At 35.6% G+C, this 23,207-nt stretch overlaps 1 long non-coding RNA gene across 2 annotated transcripts in view; it reads left to right on the top strand.

The window, feature by feature from the left end:
- The window catches only part of LOC103886023, a 53,377-nt gene that overhangs the window by 4,380 nt on the left and 25,790 nt on the right, over window positions 1-23,207 (top strand). For both annotated transcript variants that reach the window (XR_004185010.1, XR_004185009.1), the window contains exon 2: window positions 15,765-15,850. This is a non-coding gene — a long non-coding RNA (uncharacterized LOC103886023). The remainder of the gene's footprint in view (window positions 1-15,764; window positions 15,851-23,207) is intronic.

Here is a 23,207-nt window from a genome sequence, read left to right on the forward strand (position 1 = left end):
TCTCTGATTCCAGGCATTTCTGGAAGTGTCCTTACTACCTACATTACTTCCTTCTGTAAAGCTCTACTGGTCAAGTCTTTACCTTTTGTGGTTGGATTTTTGCTTTTGGAAATTACAACCTGCTTTTCAAGTCGCATTTTGTAAATTAGTTGAGGCGTCTTGCTGAGTGATAATGTTTGAGTCAAAAATGTCATGAAAAGCACGCTATGAATGGTGAGTTGTCATGGCAAAGATCCCAATTGTTGGACTGAGGCGGAGAGGTAGAAAGAACACAGACTTTAAGGTCTGACAGATGTAAATGTAGCTCCCGCCTCCACCACATATTAGATGTGTGCTATTAAAAGAGATATTATACCTCTTTGAGCGTCAGTTTTCCTATCTGTAAAAAGAAGATGGTAATCCTTTCTTTGCACTATTGTTGTAAGGATTAGAGATGATGTAAATTAAAATGTTTCCAGCATGCTCCGTATTCAACATACATTGGATACACTTATTTGGCCAGTTCACTGCAAAGGATAGTATACAGGAGTAAGAATTTTTTTTTTTCAAAATAGACTTTTTTTGGGATTAAACTCTGAAGCAGTGTTAAATGAATGAATCAAGATATTTTTCACTTCTGTTGTTGAAGTATGTGCCTTCTTACGTTTGGTAATGTTGGAGTTTTCCACAGAAGAAGTTGACACTTCACTTCTGAATCATACTAGAAATACCATCTTTCAATGTTAGTTACTATTTTCTTTTTTAAAAAGTGTCATTTGTCTGGCTTCCCTTGAAAGATCAGCTAAATGTCACATTATCCCTGCTTCTGCTCATCTTTCAGAATGCTCACCACAATAGTCATAACGATTTCTTCATGCTCAAGTTTATTTAAAAAATCTTCTAAAGATAGTGTTACTGAATTTGTATTTGTTTAATAAAAATCAGATTTATTTTTTCCATATAAAAATACAGATTCATTGTAAAACATCTAGAAAACAAAGAAAAGTAGATCTAAAAAATATCTTACTCTAATCACACAAAGCTAGCCACAGTTAAATTACCGTTTCCATTTTGGTATATTTTATTTTAATCTTCTTACTATTTTTACTATCCTTCCTTGTATCTATAATGGTGGTAACATGATCTATATATATTACATAGATATATGAAATATATGTGTGTCTTTTTAAAATGGTATCTGTTTATTGTTCATTATATATATATAAACATGATGTATATATCTGATGATATGTGTGTGTGTATATATATATCTCCATGATAGAAGTTGAAAACTACTGAAAACTGTATAGAAGTTATGAGAAACTACCTCTAATCTCATTATATAGAAATAACTTTTTTCCCCATTGCTTCTGCACATTTTGGCTTAGATCAAATTTAGAAATAATTTTCTTAACATTTTTTTCTATTGTATTTTTAGAGTGTCTAGATATTGCTGTGTGTTATTATTATTTTTATGTATAGTTGTTACAGGAACACCCACCAAGATAATTGTTCTGGAAAAGAATTTGGTAACAAATATTTTCTGCCAGAAAGTGTTATATTAGCCTTTTCCAGTGAAAAAGATCACCACTGATGACCCAGGTTATTCAATATGGGTTTTAAAAGATAAACTCCTGGACATGAAAGTAGACATTGTGTTTATATCAACAGCTCAATCTTTTTTTTTTATAAATAGACTTTAGTTTTAAAGCAGTTTTAAGCTAATAGCAAAGTATAGTGGAAAGTACAGAGAGTTCCTACATGCCCCACCTCCCCAAATGCACAGCCTTCCCCACTATCAGCATTGTTCACTAGAGAGGTATGTTTATTACAATGAATAAACCAACATTGACATGTTACTGTCACCCAAAGTCTATAATTTACATTAGGGTCCATTCTTGCTGTTGTACATTCAGTGGGTTTTGACAAGTGTGTAATGGCATGTGTCTACAATTATAGTAACACACAGAGTAGTTTCATTGCCCTAAACATCCTCTGTGCTCTGCCTTTTCATCTCCACCCCCACTTCCCAACCCCAGCAATCACTGAACATTTTACTGTCTCTATAGTTTTGCCTTTTCCAGAATGTAAGTGGTCTTTTCAGATTGGTTTCTTTAACTTAGTATAGGTATTTTAGTTTCGTGTATCTCTTTTAATGGTTTCATAGCTCGTTTTTTTTTTTTTCTTTTTTTCTGCAACAAAAGCCACAGTCAAAGCTTATCTGTTTTTATTACTGAATAATAGTCCATCGTATAGATGTACCAGTTTGTTTATCCATGCACTTACTGAAGGACATCTTGGTTGCTTCCAAGTTTTGGCAATTATGAATAAAGCTGTTATAAACATGTATGTGCAGGTTTCTGTGTGGACACAAGTTTTCAATTCATTTGGGCAAATACTAGCAAGTGTGACTGCTGCATCACATGGTAAGAGCACGTTTGGCTTTGCAGGGAATTGCCAAACTATCTTCCAAAGTGGCTGTGTCATTTTGCATTCCTACTAGCAATGAATGAGAGTTCCTGTTGCTCCACATCCTTGCCAGCAGTTGGCATTGTCAGTGTGATGGATTTTGGCTACTCTAATATGTATGTATTGGTATTCATTTTAATTTGCATTTCCTTAATTATATATGATGTGGAGCATCTTTTCATATGTTTATTTACCATCTTTGTCTCTTCTTTGGTGAAGTGTTTGTTCACGTCTTTTGCCCATTTTTTAGTCATGTTGTTCGTTTTCTTATTGTTGAGTTCCTGGTATATTTTTGATAATAGTTCTTTATCAAATAGAAAAATATTGATAAAGATTTTAATCTAATATCAAATAGAAAAATACTATCTTTTGCAATTATTTTTTCCCAGTCTGTTGCTTGTCTTCTGATTCTCTTGGCAGTGTCTTTCATAGAGTAGAAGTTTTTAATTTTAATGAAGTCCAGCTTATCAAATCACATCTTTCATGGATTGTGCCTTTGATGTTGTATTTCAAAAGTCATTGCCACACTCATGGTCATCTAGATTTTGCTCTACTGTATCTTCAAGGAATTCTGTGTATTTTCTGTTTGGATCTATGATCCAATTTGAGTTCATTTTTATAAAGGGCATAAGTTTTGTATCTAGATTCACTTTTTTTTTTTTTTTTGCATGTAGATGCCCCATTGCTCTAGTACCATTTGCTGAAAAGACTGTCTTTTCTCTATTGTATTTCCATTGCTCCTTTGTTAAAGTTCATTTAATGTATCTGTATGGGCTTTCTATTCTGTTACATTGATCTATTTGTTTATTCTTTTACCAATACCATGCTATCCTGATTATTGTTACTTTATAGAAAGTGTTGAAGTCAGGTACTGTCAGTCCTCTGACTTTCTTCTCCTCTTTCATTATTGTATTGATTATTATGGATCTTTTGCCTCTGCACATAAACTTTAGAATCAGTTTGTCAGTACCCACAGAACAACTTGCTGAAGTTGCATTCAATTTACAGATCAAGTTGGGAAGAACTTATTGACTCTTCATATTCATGAACATGGAACATCTCTCCATTTATTTAGTTCTTGTATTTCTTTCATTAGAGTTTTGTAGTTTTATTCATGTAGATCTTGTGCATTTTAAAAGGATTTATACCTAAGTTTTTCATTTTTTGCAATCTACCCATCTGATAAAAGTCTAGTATCCAGAATCTACAAGGAACTTAAACAAACTTACAAGAAAAAAACAAACAACCCCATCAAAAAGTGGGTGAAGGATATGAACAGACAGTCAAAAGAAGACATTTATGGTGAAGCCCCATCTCTACTAAAAATTCAAAAATTAGCTGGGTGTGGTGGTGAGCGCCTGTGATCCCAGCTACTCAAGAGGCTGAGGCAGGAGAATAGCTTGAACCTGTGAAGTGGAGAGGTTGCAGTGAGCTGAGATCACCCCCTTGCACTCCAGCCTGGGCAACAAGAGCAAGATTCCATCTCAAAGAAAAAAAGAAAAAAAAAGAAAAGAAAAGACATTTATGTGGCCAAGAAACATGAAAAAAAGCTAATCATCACTGGTCATCACTGGTCATTAGAGAAATGCACCTCAAAACTACAATGAGATACCATCTCACGCCAGTCAGAATGGTGATTATTAAAAAGTCAGGAAACAATAGATGTTGACGAGGCTGTGGAGAAATAGACATGCTTTTTTTTTTTTTTAATTTAAGTTCTAGGATACATGTGCAGAACGTGCAGGTTTGTTACATAGGTATACACGTGACATGGTGGTTTGATGCACCCATCAACCTGTCATCTACATTAGGTATTTCTCCTAATTCTATCCCTCCTGTAGTCTGCCCAGCACCCCCAGACAGGCCCTGGTGTGTGATGTTCCCCTCCCTGTGTCCATGTATTCTCATTGTTCAACTCCTACTTATGAGTGAGAACATGTGGTGTTTGGTTTTCTGTTCAAAATAGGAATGCTTTTACACTGTTTGTGGGAGTGTAAATTAGTTCAACCATTGTGGAAGACAGTGGGGTGATTCCTCAAGGATCTAGAACCAGAAATACCATTTGACCCAGCAATCCGTTTACTTGCTATATGCCCAAAGGATTAGAAATCATTCTAGAGAAACATATGTACACGTATGTTTATTGCAGCACTATCTCCAATAGCAAAGACTTGGAACCAACCCACATGCTCATCAATGATAGACTGGATAAAGAAAATGTGGCACACATACACCATAGACTACTATGCAGCCATAAAAAGAATGAGATCATGTCCTTTGCAGGGGCATGGATGGAGCTGGAAGCCATCATTATCAGCAAACTAACACAGGAACAGAAAACCAAACACTGCATGTTCTCAATCATAAGTGGGAGTTGAACAATGAGAACACATGACACAGGGAAAGGAACATATACACCATGGCCTGTCAGGGGTTGGGAGGGCAAAGGGAGGGAGAGCCATCAGGACAAATACCTAATAAATGTGGGGCTTAGAACTTAGATGATAGGTTGATAGGTGCAGCAAACCACCATGGCACATGTACACCTAAGTAACAAACCTGCACATTCTGCACATGTATCCTGGAACTCAAAGTAAAAAAATTAAAAAATGAAAAAAGAAGCAAAGAGAGAAAGGGAGAAAAAAAAAAAAACCCAAGTAGGATTTACCCATTGCATACCTGGGGTAAATCTTGTTTGGTTGTGGTGTCAAACTCATTTTATATATTGTATTTGATTCAATAATATTTTGTTGAAAAATTTTGCATCTATTTCATGAGAGATACTGATCTTTAGTTTTCTTTTTGTGTAATGTCTTTGTCTGGTATTCATATTAGGATAATGCTGGCTGATTAGAATAAGTTAGGAAATATTCTCTCTGCTTCTAACTTCTGGGAGAGATTGTAGAGACTTGGTGTAATTTCTTCCTTGTATATTTGTGGAATTTCCAAGATGTTTGGAACAGTAATGCTTTCAGCACAATTTCCCAACCTCATGAATGGTTCTTCTATTTTTACCAGACGTGCTTAAAAGAAGAGAATCATGCATTCTTTATTAGTTTATTTTTTAAAATACATTTTTGAAAGAGCAGTTTTAGGTTAAAAGTAAAATTGAGAGAAAGGTTCAGAGTTATCCCATATACTACCTTCAGATTTTTTTCTTTCCTCCTATTTCTAAAAAATGAAAAAACAAAAGATGGTGTAGGTGTGATTCTTTTTATACTACTTTTGCTTGAAAGACAAATAACTCTCTTCATATACATACTTAACAAATTAGGAAATTTTTCTTCAATTCCTTCAACTGAATTTTTGTCTCTGTTTCAGTTGTTCTGATTAATGCTTGAGGTTGTTCCTAATTGTTAGGTTGCAAATTTGTTCTTTGACCCTTTCACTGCAATTAATTAACCATTTTCAACATCAGTTTCCTCTACATTTTAGGAGTTTCTCAAGTTTGTCCTCTAAACACAGATTCAATTTTTCATAACATGTAATCATTCTCTCTTATACTGTTATTATGCTATGAACATAATACTATTGCAATGTTTTTTCTTGCAGTATTACCTGTTTGCATTTTTACCCACTCCTTTGGTCTTCTTAGACTTTCTGTTACTGTTTCATGAAGATTCTCCTCTTGCAACATACTCATTTCTAAAGTGTCTTTTCTAGTTTTTTTCCCTCCTCAGTGACGTACTAGAATTAGAATTACTAGTATAGTGGAATTGAAAATTAAATTCAAATACTGCTCAGCATGAAAAAATGTTGCCTATTTATTTTCCACAGCAGATCTAACCTTTGTCATGGAACACCACCTCATGGGTTGAAGGGGGTATCGCAAACATAGATCTTTCTAATAAACAGCACCTCCATTTCTTCCAGTGTGGATGACTTGCTCTCTTTGGGGGAAATGCTCAGTCTTTTATATTCTCCTCCTGCCCTACCTGTGTATCTTTGAGACTTTGGGGGACAGGAGACTGTGTATCTATTTGTGCACTCTGGATCTGCAATGGTCTTTGTTGTAGAGTGGTGGGTGGGTCCAGTCTGGTTCAACCTGGATTGGTGTCCACCGGGGAATCACAGGCCTTGATTGACCGTTTCAGGGGTGGCGCTCTGCTGTCCATGACTGAAGTTCTGTTCACTTGTCTTTGGTTTTGATGTCGCCACACACAGTGCCCTCTTTGTGCTGACCGAAAGCTCTGCTTATTCATTAGCCTTGTTGGCACTTCTTTTTTCGCTCCCTAGGTCACATGAGGGCTTCTGTGTCCCCTGCACTACTCTTGAGGAACATGACCTTGGTCTCATCCCTCTCAATAGGTCTAATCTGTTTTTTAGTGACATGTTGCTCTGATGACTAACTGAATGTGAGTCTTTCAAATGAAGACTTAGAATCTTCGAGTCTGTGACTGAGAAAGTGAGGAAAAAAAGTCCCACAATTCTGGACTCCCCCAGTTTATTTAGTTGTTACCATCACAGCCTCCTCTGGGATTTTGTCCTAGCCAGGGAATGAGATCAAACTATCTGCTAGTGTGCTTACCCTGTTTCTTCTCTCCTCAAATGCTCCATCTTTCTGTCCTATACCTTCTTCACTTCCTCTCTAGGCAACTTGAATTTCTCCTTATTATGTGTTGAGTTCCCTAGTTTCCTCTTTCAGTAAACTCTATGAGCTTGAGCTCAAGACTTGAATGAGTGCAGATTTCATCCGTACTTTGCATTTAAATTGATTAGCAAAAAGCATTTCTGTTTTGTTTTTTAATTTTTAAATTTCAAAATTCCTTTCATTCTTGATAAAGACTTTTCAATAAAAGTCCAGTTTGTTCTAAATAATTTCTGGTTACACTAATCCCAAGAGAATGAACGCTATAGGTGAGAAGCAACATGGTAACCAGATTTATGCCATTTAAAAACACACCTGAAAATATTTATAAAGCATTTTCCTTATATGGTCCATTCCCAAATATATCTGGTCACTGAACATTTGTTGACATCCTCGGGGATGCCAATATTCTGTTGAAAGCAGTTTGGAATTGATTTTAAAAAAAGGTTGAAAGTGTTGGTTGTGAAACCAGTGGATAAGGTATGATGGCTCGGAGGGGAGACTGGCAGGATCCCCGGGGTTGGTGTGACTCGTACATTGTAAAGTTAAAAGTCTATTCAAGATCTTTAATAAGATCACTTACAAGTTCTTTTCCTCAATGTATTCACACAGCACTTATCACCCCAGTGATTCAACTATCTCAGGAGCATGTAGCTAGAACACAAAAGGAGCTGAAGGATGGGAAGAACACACTCCGCTAACTTCCTGACTTCCTCAGAGACAGTTTATCAGCCAGGCTTTGGCTTGATTTCTCAGACTTAACAATCATAAAATGAGTAATTATTCTTACAGCTCAGTTATTTTATCTCAGTGGTTAGGCTGGTAATAGTAAAAAGAACATGGAATATCTTTCCATTTGTGTGTGTGTGTCTGTCCTCTTCAATTTTTTTCATCAGTGTTTTACTGTTTTCGTTGTAAAGATCTTTCACTTTTTTGGTTATTTTCAGATATTTAATTTTATTTGTGGCTACTTATAACCGGATTACTTTTATTTCCTTTCAGATTGTTTGCCGCTGGCATATAGAAATGCTAATGATTTTTGCATGTTGATTTTGGTATCCTGCAAAATCTTTTACTTCGAATTTGTTTATCAGCTCTTTTGTTATTACCAGCTATTTTGTTATTACTCAGCTGGTTAGGATATAACATGCAATTTGTCTGAAAGAGTCATGGTGTTGATTTAATTCAGACACCACATTTATTGTACCTTCTCTAATAAGTGTTTGTTTCTTAATAGTAAGATACGTTCCTGTCTATCTCCCAGCCTCTCTCCTATCTGTAGCTGCCCGGCATCTCCTAGTGATGGTTTCATCATCTACTTGATATGGACAATTGGGTTGATAGCACGAACTCACCTTAAATCCTGTTTCTGAAAAAGTTCAAAATCTATTCTTAGCTTGTTTGTACTCAAAGAGGGCCTCCTCCAATTCCAGAATACCATTCTGCTCCTGGAGCTCTGTGGAATGATTGATTTGGCTGAAAGTAACATAAAAATATGATGACAGTTCATTGACACTACATAAAATGTATTTTTTTCAGGCATAAACCAGTTTGGCATTAAATGGTCCAATTCACATAATCTCTTGTTGCTAAGTCTTCAAGAGATTCAGACTGCTAGCTCACCACTCTACCCTCCCTAGATATAACTTGCATTTTTTGGTCTTCAGCAGTTTCTTCATTTCAGGCTGCAGTAGGAAGGAAAGGAAAATAAGAAGATGCGGTCCAGTCCACATCCCAGCAGTACTCTTAAAGAAGGATCCAGGATGCTGTCACATGGCTTCCCCAAAATCCCATTGGCCAGAAATTAGTCACATGGTCCCTAAGCTATGAGGAAGTCATGTGCCCAAGTAAAAATTCTCTTTTTATGGAAGAGGGAAGAAATGATTTTGGGGGAAATCCAGCAGCCCCTGCTGCAGCCAAGAAATTAGCTTTCCTGTGTGACTTACAATCTACTTTAAAACTAGCTCTAAAACAGTTTATTTTTAATTTTTGTGGTACATCGTAGGTGTATAAATTTATGGGGTACATGAGATATTTTGATACAGGTAATCAGTGAGTAATAATCACATCATGAAAAATAGGGTAATCATTCCCTCAAATATTTATCCTTTGTGTTACAATTCAATTATACTATTTTAGTTATTTTAAAATGTACAATTAAATTGTTATTGACAATAGTCACTCTGTTGTGCTATCGAACACCAGGTATTATTCATTCTTTCTAACTGTTTTTTTGCACCCATTAATAATCCCCACATCTCCTGAACCCCTCGTACTACCTACCTTTCCCAAACTCTGATAACCTTTCTTCTACTCTCTGCTTCCATGAATTCAATTGTTTTGGTTTTTGGATCCCACAAATAACTGAGAACATGCAATGTTTGTCTTTCTGTGCCTGACTTGATTCACTTAACATAATGATCTCCACTTTCACCCCTGCTGTTGCAAATGACAGGATCTCCTTCATTTTTATGGCTGAATAATACTCCATTATGCCTAAGTATCATCTTTTCTTTATTTATCTGTTGATGGACACTTAGGTTGTTTCCAAATCTTGGTCATTGTGAACAGTTCTGCAACAAATGTGGGACTGCAGGATATCTCTTCAATATGCTTATTATTTTCTTTGTGTATTTACTCCAGCAGGGATTGCTGATCACATGGCAGTTCTATTTTTTGTTTTGGAGGAACTTCCAAACTGTTCTCCATAGCGATTGTACTAATTTACATTCCCACCAATAGTGTATGAAGATTCCCTTTTCTTCACATCCCTGGTAGCATTTGTTATTGCCTCGTCTTTTGATAAAAAAAAGTAATTTAAATCAAGGAGATGATATCTCATTGTGGTTTTGATTTGCATTTCTATGATAATCAGTGATGTTGAGTACCTTTTGATATCACTGCTTGCCATTTGTATGTCTTCTTTTGAGAAATGTCTATTCAGATCTTTTGCCTATTTTAAAATTGGATTATTAGATATTTTCCTATGAAGTTGTTTGAGCTCCTTATATATTCTGGCTATTAATCCATTGTCAGATGGATAGTTTGCAAATATTTTCTCCCATTCTGTGGGTTGTCTCTTCACTTTGTTGATTGTTTCCTTTGGTGTGCAAAAGCATTTTAATTTGAGGTGATCCCATTTGTTCAGTTTTGCTTTGGTTGCCTGTACTTGTGGGGTATTACTCAGGAAATCTTTGTCCAGTCCAATGTCCTGGAGAGTTTCCTCAATGTTTCCTTGTAGTAGTTTCATGATTTGAAGTCTTAGAGTTAAGTCTTTAATCCATTTGATTTGATTTTAGTATATGATGAGAGATAGGGGTCTAGTTTCATTCTTTTGCTTATTGATACTAAGTCTCTCCAACACCATTTATTGAAGACACTGTCTTTTTTGCATGTTCTTGGCACCTTTGTTGAAAGAGTTCACTGTAGGTGTGTGGATTTCTTTCTGGGTTCTCTATGCTGTTCCATTGGTCTATCTGTTTTTATGCCAGCACTACGTTGTTTTGTTTACTTTAGTTCTGTAATATAATTTGAAGTTAAGTAATGTGATTCCTCCAGTTTTGTCCTTTTTGCTTAGGATAACTTTGGCTATTCTGTGTCTTTTGCAGTTCCATATAAATTCTGGGGCTGTTTTTTTAAATTTCTATTAAGAATGTCATCGGTATTTTGATAGGGATTGCAATGAATCTGTAGATTGCTTTGGGTTGCATGGACATTTTAATAATATTGATTCTTCCAATCAATGAACATGGAATATCTTTCCATTTGTGTGTGTGTGTCTGTCCTCTTCAATTTTTTTCATCAGTGTTTTACTGTTTTCATTGTAGAGATCTTTCACTTTTTTGGTTATTTTCCAGATATTTAATTTTATTTGTGGCTACTATAAATTGGATTACTTTTTTATTTCCTTTTCAGGTTGTTTGCTGTTGGCATATAGAAATGCTACTGATTTTTGTATGTTGATTTTGTATCCTGCAACTTTACTGAATTTGTTAATCAGCTCTTTTTTTCTTTTTTTGAGATGGAGTCTTGCTCTGTCACTCAGGCTGGAGTGCAGTGGTGCGATCTCAGCTCATTGCAACTTCCACCTCCCAGGCTCAAGTGATTCTTACCTCAGCCTCCCAGGTAGCTGGGACTACAGGCATGGGCCATCACATTCAACTAATCTTTGTATTTTTAGTAGAGACAGGGTTTGCCATGTTGGTCAGGCTGGTCTCAATCTCCTGGCCTCATGCAATCTGCCGGCCTTGACCTCCCAAAGTGCTGGGATTACAGGCGTGAGCTACCATTCCAGAGTGTTTTTCAGTTCTAATAGTTTTTTTTTTTTTTTTCTGGAAATTTTAAGTTATCCCAAATATAAGATTATATCTCCTGCAAACTAGGATTTCACTTCTTCCTTTCCAATTTGGATGCCTTTTATTTCTTTCTCCTGTTTAATCATTCAAGCTAGGACTTTCAATACCATGTTGAATAACAGTGGTGAAAATGGTCTTTCCTGTCTTCTTCCAGATCTTAGAAGAAAGGCATTTAGCAGTTTTTTCTTATTCAGTGTGATACTGACTGTGGGTCTGCCACATATGGCTTTTATTGTGTTGAGGTATGTTCCATCTATATCCAGTTTTTTGAGGGTTTTTATCATGAAGGGATGTTGAATTTTATCAAATGCTTTTCAGCATCCATTGAAATGATCATGTGGTTGTTAGCCTTTATTTTGCTGATTTATAAGCTATCACATTGATTGATTTGTGTATCCTGAACCACTCTTGCATCCCTGGGATAAATTCCATTTGGTCATGATGAACGATCTTTCTAATGTGTTGTTAAATTTGATTTGCTAGTATTTTGTTCAGTATTTTTGCATCAACATGTATCATGAATATTGGCCTGTAGTTTTTTATTTATTTATTTTTATTTTTTATTTTTTTCTGATGTGTCTTTGTCTGGTTTTGGTATCAGGGTAATACTGGCCTCACAGAATAAGTTTGGAAGTATTCTTTCTCTTTCTATTTTTTGGAATAGTTTGAGTAGGATTGGTATTAGTTCTTTAAATGTTTGGTAGAATTCAGCAATGAAGCTATTAGATCCTGAGCTTTTCGTTACTGGGAGAATTTTAATTATGGCTTCAATCTTCTTACATGTTACTGGTTTATTTAGGTTTTGGATTTCCTCATGGTTCAATTTTGGTAGGTTGTATGTGTCTAGGAATTTGTCTATTGCCTCTAGATTTTCTAATTTATTGGCATGTAGTTGCTCATAGTAGCCACTGATGTTCCTTTGAATTTTTTTCATATCAGGCTGTAATGTCTCCTTTTTCACCTTTAATTTTGTTTATTTGGGTCTTCTCTCCTTTTTTCTTAGACTGGCTAAAAATTTGTCAATTTTGTTTATCTTCTCAAAAAACCAATTTTTTGTTTCTTTGATCTTTTGTATTGTTTTCTTTATTTCAAATTCATTTATTTCTGCTCTGATCTTTATTTCTCTTGTTCTACTGATTTTGGGTTCGGTTTGCTCTTTCCTTTCTAGTTCTTTAAGATTATTGTTAGGTTATTTGTTTGAATTTTTTTTTTCTTTTTTGATGTAGGCACGTATGGCTATAAATTTTCCTCTTAGTGTTGCTTTATTTGTACCCCATGGGTTTTACTATGTTGTGTTTTCAATGTTTGTTTAAAAACCATATTTTATAAAGACAGCATCCCTAAGCAGGTTTCTGGCCTGACTTGAAAAGTAATTATTTTCTTGGGTATGAGATTTTTTGTTTCTTTGTTCTTGAAAGCTATATTAGCATTTAGAAAGTTATATTAATTTTGTTATGTTCTCTTCTAAGCTGCCTATTTTACCATTTGACAAATGACATTATTCTGTGTAAGAAATATTTTAACACCAATCTTGGAAGCCTTTCACAGAATAACAGTAACCACTCTCTATTGGAAAGTAAACTGAAATATTTAGGTCTGAAGTAATGCTCTTGGACTATGCTAGAGGCCGGAGGAAGCAAATAGACCCGGGGGAATTCAGGACAGGTGTTTGGGTTGGTGACTCTTGCTGCTCTCACTCCACAGCCCTGCTATGATGCTCTCTCACAAATAGGAACCCAAGTGGACAAACAGGAACCCCAGTGTCCCACTCAGTGGACAAAGATCAAAATCAAAACCATAGAGCAGGATTCACCCCAAGCTCCTTTATTGCTTCTAAGCTGCTAATAGTAGGAAAAGTTTGCTGGAGGCAAAAACTCCACTATTTTATCTGCTGCTGCCATTTGGATCTATTGTAGAGCCAGATCAGAATAAGTGGAATTTTCTTTACTTGATAAAATTTTATTGAGGGCTCATCATGTGACAGACACTGTCCTGAAATTTCAAAAACAACAGTGAAGAAATTTACCAATCATTTGACATTTTGATACTGGCCCATCCAATCTGATGAGAAACTACATTTCTCAGGCTTCTTTGCCAACTGGCTCCTGGTTATGTTCAGCCAATGGGAGGAAATCAATGGTGGATGGAGTGGAGAAGTCTGAGTATTTCTCATTCATCCCTTCCAACTCTGCCCCTGGGCCTTAGGTGGTATCTCCATCAGGGACTGGCATTCCTTTAGTGTTTCTGCATCTCTGAAAACATCACCCAAGGCCTCAGGCAGCCTCACCATGGTTTCACTTACTTCCAGGTGACCCCAGCTTCATGTCCCTGGTAATACCACTCTCCAGACCTAGGGATAGGAGTTTCTGGCTCATCGTCTGTTTTTTGCTTTTTCATTGTTACCATTTAACATCTTTATATTAGTTCCCATTATTAAATGTTGCATGGACCTCTGGCAAGCTTTAATAGGAGAATCCCATGCAGATCCTTAGGGTTTTACACCTATCCTCTGTTGATAACTATTCTTATTCAGGGATACAATCCCAGGCAGAGACAAGATGTTTGTCCCTTTAAAATGAAATGACTGAAATGACTATAAGACTTGACTTGTCAGTTGCAAACTGGATATTATCTAATCTACAAAGGTATGGGTTTGCCTATATGTAACAATGCTGTATCATTAAATGGAAATGATAAATGTGAGATTAGGTTCTAAAAGTTTCAAAAGATACAAGTGAGGTGTATGAGTGACTCAGATCTCCAGGGCTTCTACTTTTGTAGCTTTGTCATCTGTCCTTCAAGCCACTCCTATGCCTAATGGAGAGTTTCCTATGGCTAGCTGATGGAGGAAGAATGAACTTGGATCCGAGGAATCAATCTGTGTGTGTGACAGGCTGGCAACAGCAGGAAGTGGATTGCTTGTGTCTTACAGCTCCATTCAGGGGTGATAAGGGGACTTCTGCAACTAGGTAGAACTTCTGGCAATATATCTGGCTACCTTCTTCATAAGAAAGGAGATATAACCATAAGTATGTATCTACACTGATTCATGGTAGTGGCTTAATATTTGGCTGGTTAGTCAGGGTCTGTGAATGAATCATACTGAAATACTGGTGACAAGAAAGCCTGGAGAAGACAAATATCAATGAACTTCATGGAGAGGGCACAGTGTGTGAATAGCATTTCCTCACGAATATGGGAACCATAGGGCACCCACTGAAGTAGAGACCTTCAATAATCAGGAGAACAAGATGGCCTATTCTGTAGACAGCAGCCAGCTTCTTCCCAAATGACCTCAAAGCCTGCATAATGGTCTCATGTACAAAGGGACCATACCAGTAGTGATAAAGGTCATCTATAACCTCAACTAAGTGGACTTCCCCTCACTAAGGCTGATCTGGCTACTGGCCCTGCTGCGTGTCTAAGCTGCCAGCCATAGGATTTGTGCTGTGCAATATAATAGCAGGTTGATTACACTGAACTCCTTCCATACAAAAGGGCAGAGATATATCCTTCCTGAAATAAGCTCTTATTCTGAAAATTAATTTGTCTTCCCTGCTCCCAGAGTTTCTGTCAAATGCCATATTCACCATCATGGTATCCCATTTAATCTTGCTACTGGTTGCAGAATTCATTTTATAGTGGGATCAGTTGACATGAGACTCAGCATAAATTTCAGTGTCTTGCTACATGACACTGCTGTCCTATGGGATAAAGTACATGCTTTGAAAATCAATAGAGGTAAGTTATTCTTTTTTCTCTTTAGTCAGAAATGATGTGTCTGGGAACACAGGGTGGAAGTGGAAGTTATTATCACTATTAAGTTTAACAACCCACTTCCAATTTTTTTTTCATCCTGTATGAGTGACTGCTGTTTAGAGGTCTTCATTCCCCAAAGAGGAATGCTTCTACCAGGGGCACATAACAATGGTGTTCTATCAGACTGGAAGCTGATAATGTCACCTGGATATTTTTGAGTTCCTTGTGCTCTACACTAAGCAGAGAAGAGATTCCAGAACTTACCCAGGAAATCCTGGATTGCTGCTATGTGATGTTGGCAAGGAGGACTATGTTTGGGACCCAGGCAATTCATGGAGGTGTTTCTTAATACTACCATATTCAGCTTTAAAATTAATAGAAGTCTAGAGGAACCTTATAAAGGGAAGACCACTAAGAACTCAGGTCTAATAGAAATGAATCTTTGGGTTACTCCACCAGAAAAAGAACTTTAACCATATTCTGTATATGTCCTATGTACACATAAACACATACCTATATGCATGTATACCAATTATTTCTTTTTCTGTGTTTCTGCTTGTACTATTTTTTATATGAAAAGGTGGTATCACTTCACTTTATGATTTATTTTCTAGGTTACAGAATGTCAGATGACTGAAGTAAAAGAGGAAGTAACATTGCTCAGAGATGGAGATTTGTGGCTTCTCTCTTTGGAAAGATGGTGAGTTTGATTTAGATTCCACATATAAATGAGACCATGCAGTATTTGTCTATGTCTGGCTGATTTCACTTAGCATAATGTCCTCTAACTTCATCCATCTTGTTGCAAATGACAGGATTTCCATCTTTTTTTTATAAGGCTGAATACTATTCTATTGTGGATATATACTATACTTCCTCATCCATTTGTCTGTTGATAGACACTTAGATTGTTTCCATATCTTGGCTATTGTGAATAATGCTGCAATGAACAAGAGAGTGCAGATATCTCTTGGAGATACTGATTTCATTTCTTTGTATATATTCCCAGAAGTGGATTGCTGGATCATATGCTAGTTTTATTTTTAACTCTTTAAGGAACCTCTGTACTGTTTTCCATAATTGCTGTACCAATTTACATATCACCAACAGTGTACAAGTGTTCCTTTTTGCCACACGCTTGCTAACATTTATCTTTTTTATTTTGATAATAAACATTCTAACAGGTGTGATGATACTTTTACTGTAGTTTTGGTTATATTTCCATGATGATTCATAATGTTGAGAATTTTTTCCATATACCTGTTAGACATTTTTACATCTCCTTTTGAGAAAAGGCTACTTAAAGTTTTAATTTTTTTGCCCATTTTAAAATTAAGTAATTTTTTTCTTGCTATTGAGTTGTTCGAATTCCTTATATATTTTGGATATTAACCCCTTATCAGATGTATGGTTTGCAGATATTTTCTCCCATTCTGTAGTGAAGACTGTTGAGTATTTCCTTTGTGGGTTTTTAGTTTGCTGCAATCCCATTTATCTACTTTTGTTTTTGTTGTCTGTGCTTTGGGGTCATATAAAAAAATCATTGGCAAGATTAATATCAAGAAGGTTTTTCCCTCTTTTCTTCTACTAGTTTTACAATTTCAGGTCTTACATTTAAGTGTTTAATTAATTTTGAGTTGATTTGTGTGTATATGGTGTGAGATAAGGATGCAATGTTATTCTTCTGCATGTGGATATACACATTTCTTAACACCAATTGTTAATGAGACTATCCTTTCCTCATTGTGTATTATTGGCAACATTGTTGAAAATGAATTGATTGTAAGTTTATTTCTGGGTTCTCTGTTATGTTCCATTGGTCTATGTATTTGTTTTTGTGCCAGTACCATACCATTTTGGTTACTATAGCTTGGTAGTATATTTTGAAATGAGGTAGTGTGAGGCCTCCAGCTTTGTACTTTTCGCTCAAGATTGCTTTGGCTATTTGAATCTTTTGTGGGTCCATAGGAATTTTAGGATAGTTTTTTTCTATTTCTGTGAAAAATGTTATTGGAATTTTGATTGAATTTGTAGATCAGTTTGAGTAGTATGGAGATTTTAACAATCTCCATTTTGATTAATTGTTTTTAATTAATTATTAAATTAATTAGATTTTAATTAATTGTTAATTAACAATATTAATTCTTCCCATCCATATACACAGGATATCTTTTCATTTATTTTTGTCTTTTTCAACCTCTTTTATCAATGTTCTATAGTTTTCAATGTGTAGATCTTTCCCTCTTTGGTTAGGTTTAATCATAAGTATTTTTTGATGTTATTCTAAATGAAATTGTTTCCTTGATTTCCTTTTTGTTTAGCTAGTTGTTAGTGTTTAAAAATGCAACAGATTTTTTATGTTAATTTTGTATATTGCCAGGTTACTGAATTTGTTTGTTAGTTCTAACAGATTTTTTTTTTGGCAGTCTTTAGGATTTCCTATATATATAAGGTTATTTTATATGCAAACAAAGATAATTTTAATTATTTCCTTCTTATTTGGATGCCCTTTATTTCTTTTTATTGACTAATTGCTCTGTCTAGGACTTCCAGTACTATATCAAATGTAAGTGCTATGAGTATCACTCATATGATATGAGTATCACTTACATTTGATATCAAATGTAATGGGTATCTTTGTCTTAGTCCTGATCTTAGAGAAAAAGCTTTCAACTTTTTACCATTGAATAGGATATAAGCTCTGGATTTGTCATATATGCCCTTTTTTATGTTGAGGTATATTTCTTCCATACCTAATTTGTTGAGAATTTTTAACACGAAAGGATGTTGAAGTTTTTCAATGCTTTTTCTGCATCTCTTGAGATGATCATATGATTTTTATCTTTCATTCTGTTAATGTGATATAAGATGATCATAAGACTTTTATCCTTCATTCAGTTCATGCGTTATGTCATATTGATTGATTTTTATATGTTGAAACATCCTTGCATCCCAGGAATAAATCCCACTTGATCAACTTGATCATGGTGAATGATTCTTTTAATGTGTTATTGAATTCAATTTTTGAGTATTTTGTTCAAGATTTTTTGCATCTACATTCATCAGAGGAATTGGTCTATAAATTTCTTTGCTCATAGTGTCCTTATCTGGCTTTGGTATCAGTATAATGTTGGTCTTGTAAAATGAGTTTGGAAATATTCTCTCCTCTTCAGTTTTGTGGAAGAATTTGAGAAGAATTGCTGTTAGTTCTTTACATTTTTGGTAGAATCCACCAGTGAAGCCATCAGGTCCCGGACTTTTCTTTGTTGAGAGGTTTTGAATTATTAATTCAATCTCCTTACTCGTGATTGATCTATTCAGGTTTTTTGTTTGTTTGTTTGTTTTGTTTTGTTTTGTTTTGTTTTTTTAGACTGGGTCTCAGGATTATTGCTCAGGCTGGAGTGTAGCAGTGCAGTTGTGGCTCACTGAAGCCTTTATGTCCAGGGCTCAGGTGATTCTCCCACCTCAGCCTTCTGAGTAGCTGGGACTACAGGTGTGCACCACTACATCCAGCCTTTTTTTTTTTTTTTAATTTTTAGTAGAGACAGGGTTTCTCCATGCTGCCCAGATTGGTCTCAAACTCCTGAACTCAAGCTCTCCAGCCACCTCGGCCCCCCAAAGTGCTGGGATTACAGACATGAGCCACCGTGTCCAGTCTCTATTTCTTCTTTGTTGAGTCTTTGTAGGTTGTATGCTTCTAGGAATTTATACATTTCCTCTAGGTCATCCAATTTATTGGTATATAATTGTTCACAGTAGTCCCTTATAATCTTATGTATTTTTGTGGTATCAATTGGAATGTCTCCTTTTTCATTTCTGTTACCTAGTCGAGTCTTCTTTCTGTTTGTTTGTTTGTTTTTTAGTCTAGCTAAAGATGTGCTTATCTTTTCAAGAAACCAGCTCTTAAGTTTTGTTGCTATTTTCTATTGTTTTTTAAAAATCTCTGCTTTATTTTTGCTCTGATCTTTATTATTTCCTTCCTTCTGCTGACTTTGGGCTTAGTTTATTCATCTGTTTTTAGTTCCTAATGTATAAAGTTAGGTTGTTTATTTGAGACTTTTTTTTCTTAATATAGGTGTTTATTGCTATAATGTTTCCTCTTAGAATTGCTTTTGCTGTGTCCCATACATTTTGGTATGTTGTTTCCATTTTCATTTGTCTTAAGATTTTTTTCTGATTCTTTTTGATTTCTTCTTTGACCCATTGGTTCTTCAGGAGTATGTGTTTAATTTTTCACATATTTGCAAATTATCCAATTGTTCCCTGTTACTAATTTCTATTTTCATCAGAAAAGGCACTTGACATGATTTTAATCTTCTTACATTTTTTGAGACTTGTTTTGTGGCTTAACTTGATTTATCCTGAAGAATATTTCATGTGAACTTGAAAAAAATGCATATTCTGTTGCTTTTGGGTGGAATGTCATACTCAAGGTTAAAAAGTTCAAAGCTTTCCTCTAAAGTCAAGAGTAAGACAAGGATGCCAATTTTGTCACTTCTATTCAACATAGTACTAAAAGTCATAGTCTAAGCAACTAGTAGAGAAAAAGAAATAAAGGCATCCACATAAAAAAATTAAAATTATCTTTATTTTCACATAACATGATCTTATACATAAAAAATTGTAAAGACTCCACCGAAAAACTTTTAGAACTAATAAACAAATTTAGTAAATTTGCAGGATACATATGTCTATTAGGTTCATTTGATATATAGTGTCATTCAGGTCAGCTGTTTCCTCATTGATTTTCTATCTGTATCATCTATCTCTCGTTAAAAGTGGGGTGTTGAAGTCCACTACTATTATTATCTTACTGTCTATTTCTCCTTTCAGTTCTGCTAATATTTGCTTTATATGCTTAGGTGCTTCAGTGTTGGGTATGTATATATTTACAATTGTTAAATTCTCCTGATGAATTGACCCCTTTATAATCACTTCTGTGTCTCTTGTGACAATTTTTGATTTAAAGTCTATCTGTATAACATAACTGCTCTTGTTCTCTTTTCGTTACCATTTGCATAGAATCTTTTCTCAGCCCTTTACTTTCAGCCTTTGTGTGTCCTTAGAGCTAAAGTGAGTCTCTTATAGGTAGCGTATAGTTGGATCTTACTGTTTTTAAATTCATTCAGCCATTCTATGTCTTTTGGTTGGATAATGTAACATTTATGCTCAAAGTATACTGTTTCCATTTTGTTAATTGTTTTCTTACTATTTTGTAGTTTCTTTGTCCTGTTATTCCTCTCTTTCTGGTCTTCCTTTCTGATTTGATAAATTTTTTGTAATGGTATGCTTTGAGTTATTTCTCTTTATCTTTTGTGTTTCTACTACAGGCTTTTTCCTTTGTGCTTACCATAAAGGTTACATAAAACATCTTATAGTTATAACAATCTGTTTTAAACTCATAACAACTTAACTTCAACTACATATAAAAATCTACATGTTAACTTTTCCTCCTTGCACATTTTATGTTATTGTGGGAGGCTCACACTCACATCTTTTAATATAGTGTGTTCATTAACAAACTATTGTAGCTATAGTTTTTTTGTGACTTTGTCTTTAGTTTTTATACTAGACTTAGAAGGCGTTTATATACTACCATTACCATATCAGAGTGTTATGAATTTGAGTATATTCTTATCTTTACAGTGAGTATTATACTTTTATATGCTTTCATGTTGTTTGTTAGAATCCTTTTGTTTCAACTTTAAGAACTCTCTTTAACATTTCTCATAAAGCAGGTCTAGTGTTAACAAACCACATCAACTTTTGTTTGAGAAAGTCCTTATCTCTCCTTCATTTCTGAAGGACAGCTTTGCTGGGTATTCATTTTTTTTCTTTCACTATTTTAATATATATTATTCCAATTTCTCTCTAGGATGCAAAGGCTCTGTGATGCAAAAATCCACTGATAATCTTATGAGGGCTTTCCTTTTATGTGATGAGTAACTTTTCTTAGTGTTTTCAAAATTTTTGTCTTTGGGTTTTGAGAATTTGATTATATAATATGTCTTGGCAAAAATTATTTTATGTTTACTTTATTTAAGGTTCTTTGGGATTCATGGATCTGTATGTTTCTTTCCCTCTTTAGATTTGAAAAGTTTTATACTCATTATAGAAGTTCCTTTCTCTGCTCCTTCTGGAACTTCTATAATGAGTATATTGCTTTGCATAATAGTGTACCATGATTTCCATATTATTTCTTCCATTTTTAAGTTTTTTCCTTATTATTTCTCTGAGTACTTTTGAGTGACTTATCATTGAGTTCATTGATTCTACCTTTGATTGGTTGAGTCTGAAGTTGAAGCGCTACGTGAAATTTTTGAGTTAATTCATTGTGTTCTTCAGCTCCAGAATTTCTATTCTTTTTAATGGTTCCTATATTTTTGTTGAATTTTAAATTTTGTTTATGTATTACTTTTCTGGCTTGATGTAGTTGTCTACCTGTATTCTCTTATAGCTCCCTGAAATTTTTTGAGATGATTATTTTGAATTATTTGTTAGGCAGTTCATACACCTCTATTTTTTAAGGGTTGATTACTGGTGCTTAATTTTTTCCCTTTGATAGGGTCATGTTTCTCTGATTATTTGTGGTGCTTATAGCCTCGTACTGGTGCCTGTACATTTGAAGGAGTAGTCACCTTTTTCATTCTTGACAGACTGATTTTGGCAGGGAAAACCCTTCACCAGTCAGCACTTCCATTCAGGGTTCATATGTGAGCTTGCTGCTGAAGTCCTTGTGCATGTTGGTCTGGTACCTAGGTCCACAGGGTCTGACCTGTTACCTGAGTCTGTGGGGTTGTGCCTATAGAGCTTGGGTCCATGGGTAGAGGCCTGGGTTCTGATCCATGAAGTCTGGTATGGCACTGGGAACTCTTGAGGTGGACCTGATGACTGGGTCCATGGGAACAGGCCTGGAACCTAAGTCTGTGTGGGTGGCTTTGGGAGCTGGGGCCATGAGGGCCAGCCTGGCATTGCGGTTTGCCTGGGGCCTGGCTGGGGCTGCAGGGACCAGCCAGGTGCTGAAGTGAGTTTGGATCCTGGGCTGCAGGGGTGGCCCAGTATTGAGTTGGGCCTGGAGACTGGAGCCATGGATATTGACTTCATGCTAGGGTTCACTGTGGTGGGCCTGGTGCTGAGTCCATGAAGACAGGTCCAGAGCCTGAGTCTATAGTGACCACTGTGGAGCCAGGGGCAGCCATACATGGCCTGGTTCTGGGGAAGGCCTGGAGCCTATGTTCATAGGAGCCATGGAGGTTGGAGCCATTGGGTCTTAGAGACATAGTGGAGCTTGGGTTTACAGGGACTGTTCTGTAGCCTATGGCTATAGGAACCTGCCTGGGTGCTGAGTTCACTGAATTGTGCCTGGCATTGGAGTCCATGAAGTCAGGTGTTAACTTTACTGTCCTTCCCCCACATATATAGTATCTGTTTCCATGTTGCACTGCCAAGGTTTGGGGGCAGGGTAATGCAGATAATATGAAACTTTCTTTTCTATTCTCTTTAATGCACCTTTTCTTATTTCTCTGCTCCACAAAGGTGCTATAACCTCTCATCTGGATTCCTTGTCTCTTATGAAGATATTTTCATTCACAGATGGTTGTTCAAATTGATGTTTCTGTGAAGGGATAAATACTGAAAACTTCTATGTTGCCATTTTGCTCATGTCATTCTCCTCTGTTAACTTAAAAATATTTTTTGCTGCACTTCTTGAATAACACATTGTTGAAAATTAGCAGACTCTTGGCTTGGTTGTTGAAGTTCCTCCTTTAGAGCAAGTTCCTCTTATGTTCTCTGTAGATACACTATAGTTGTAAAATGTTTGTAGAGATAATATTTTGTGTGTAGAATTAAGGACAAATTAAACACAAATGTTTAGTGGGCAATATTAGTAAGAAGATCTATTGCATTAGAAAAGGGAGAAGTATCAAGTTTATTTAGGAGAAATAAAATGAGTTGAGAAAATTTGAGGGAAAATGTATAGTCCATTGAGACCTTGTGGAGAAAAACAAAATAAGAAGAAAGACATGGAAGAATATTTACATTCTTGAAACAACAAG

Source organism: Papio anubis, chromosome 7, assembly GCF_008728515.1.
Source record: "Papio anubis isolate 15944 chromosome 7, Panubis1.0, whole genome shotgun sequence".
NCBI classification, from domain to species: Eukaryota; Metazoa; Chordata; class Mammalia; order Primates; family Cercopithecidae; genus Papio; species Papio anubis.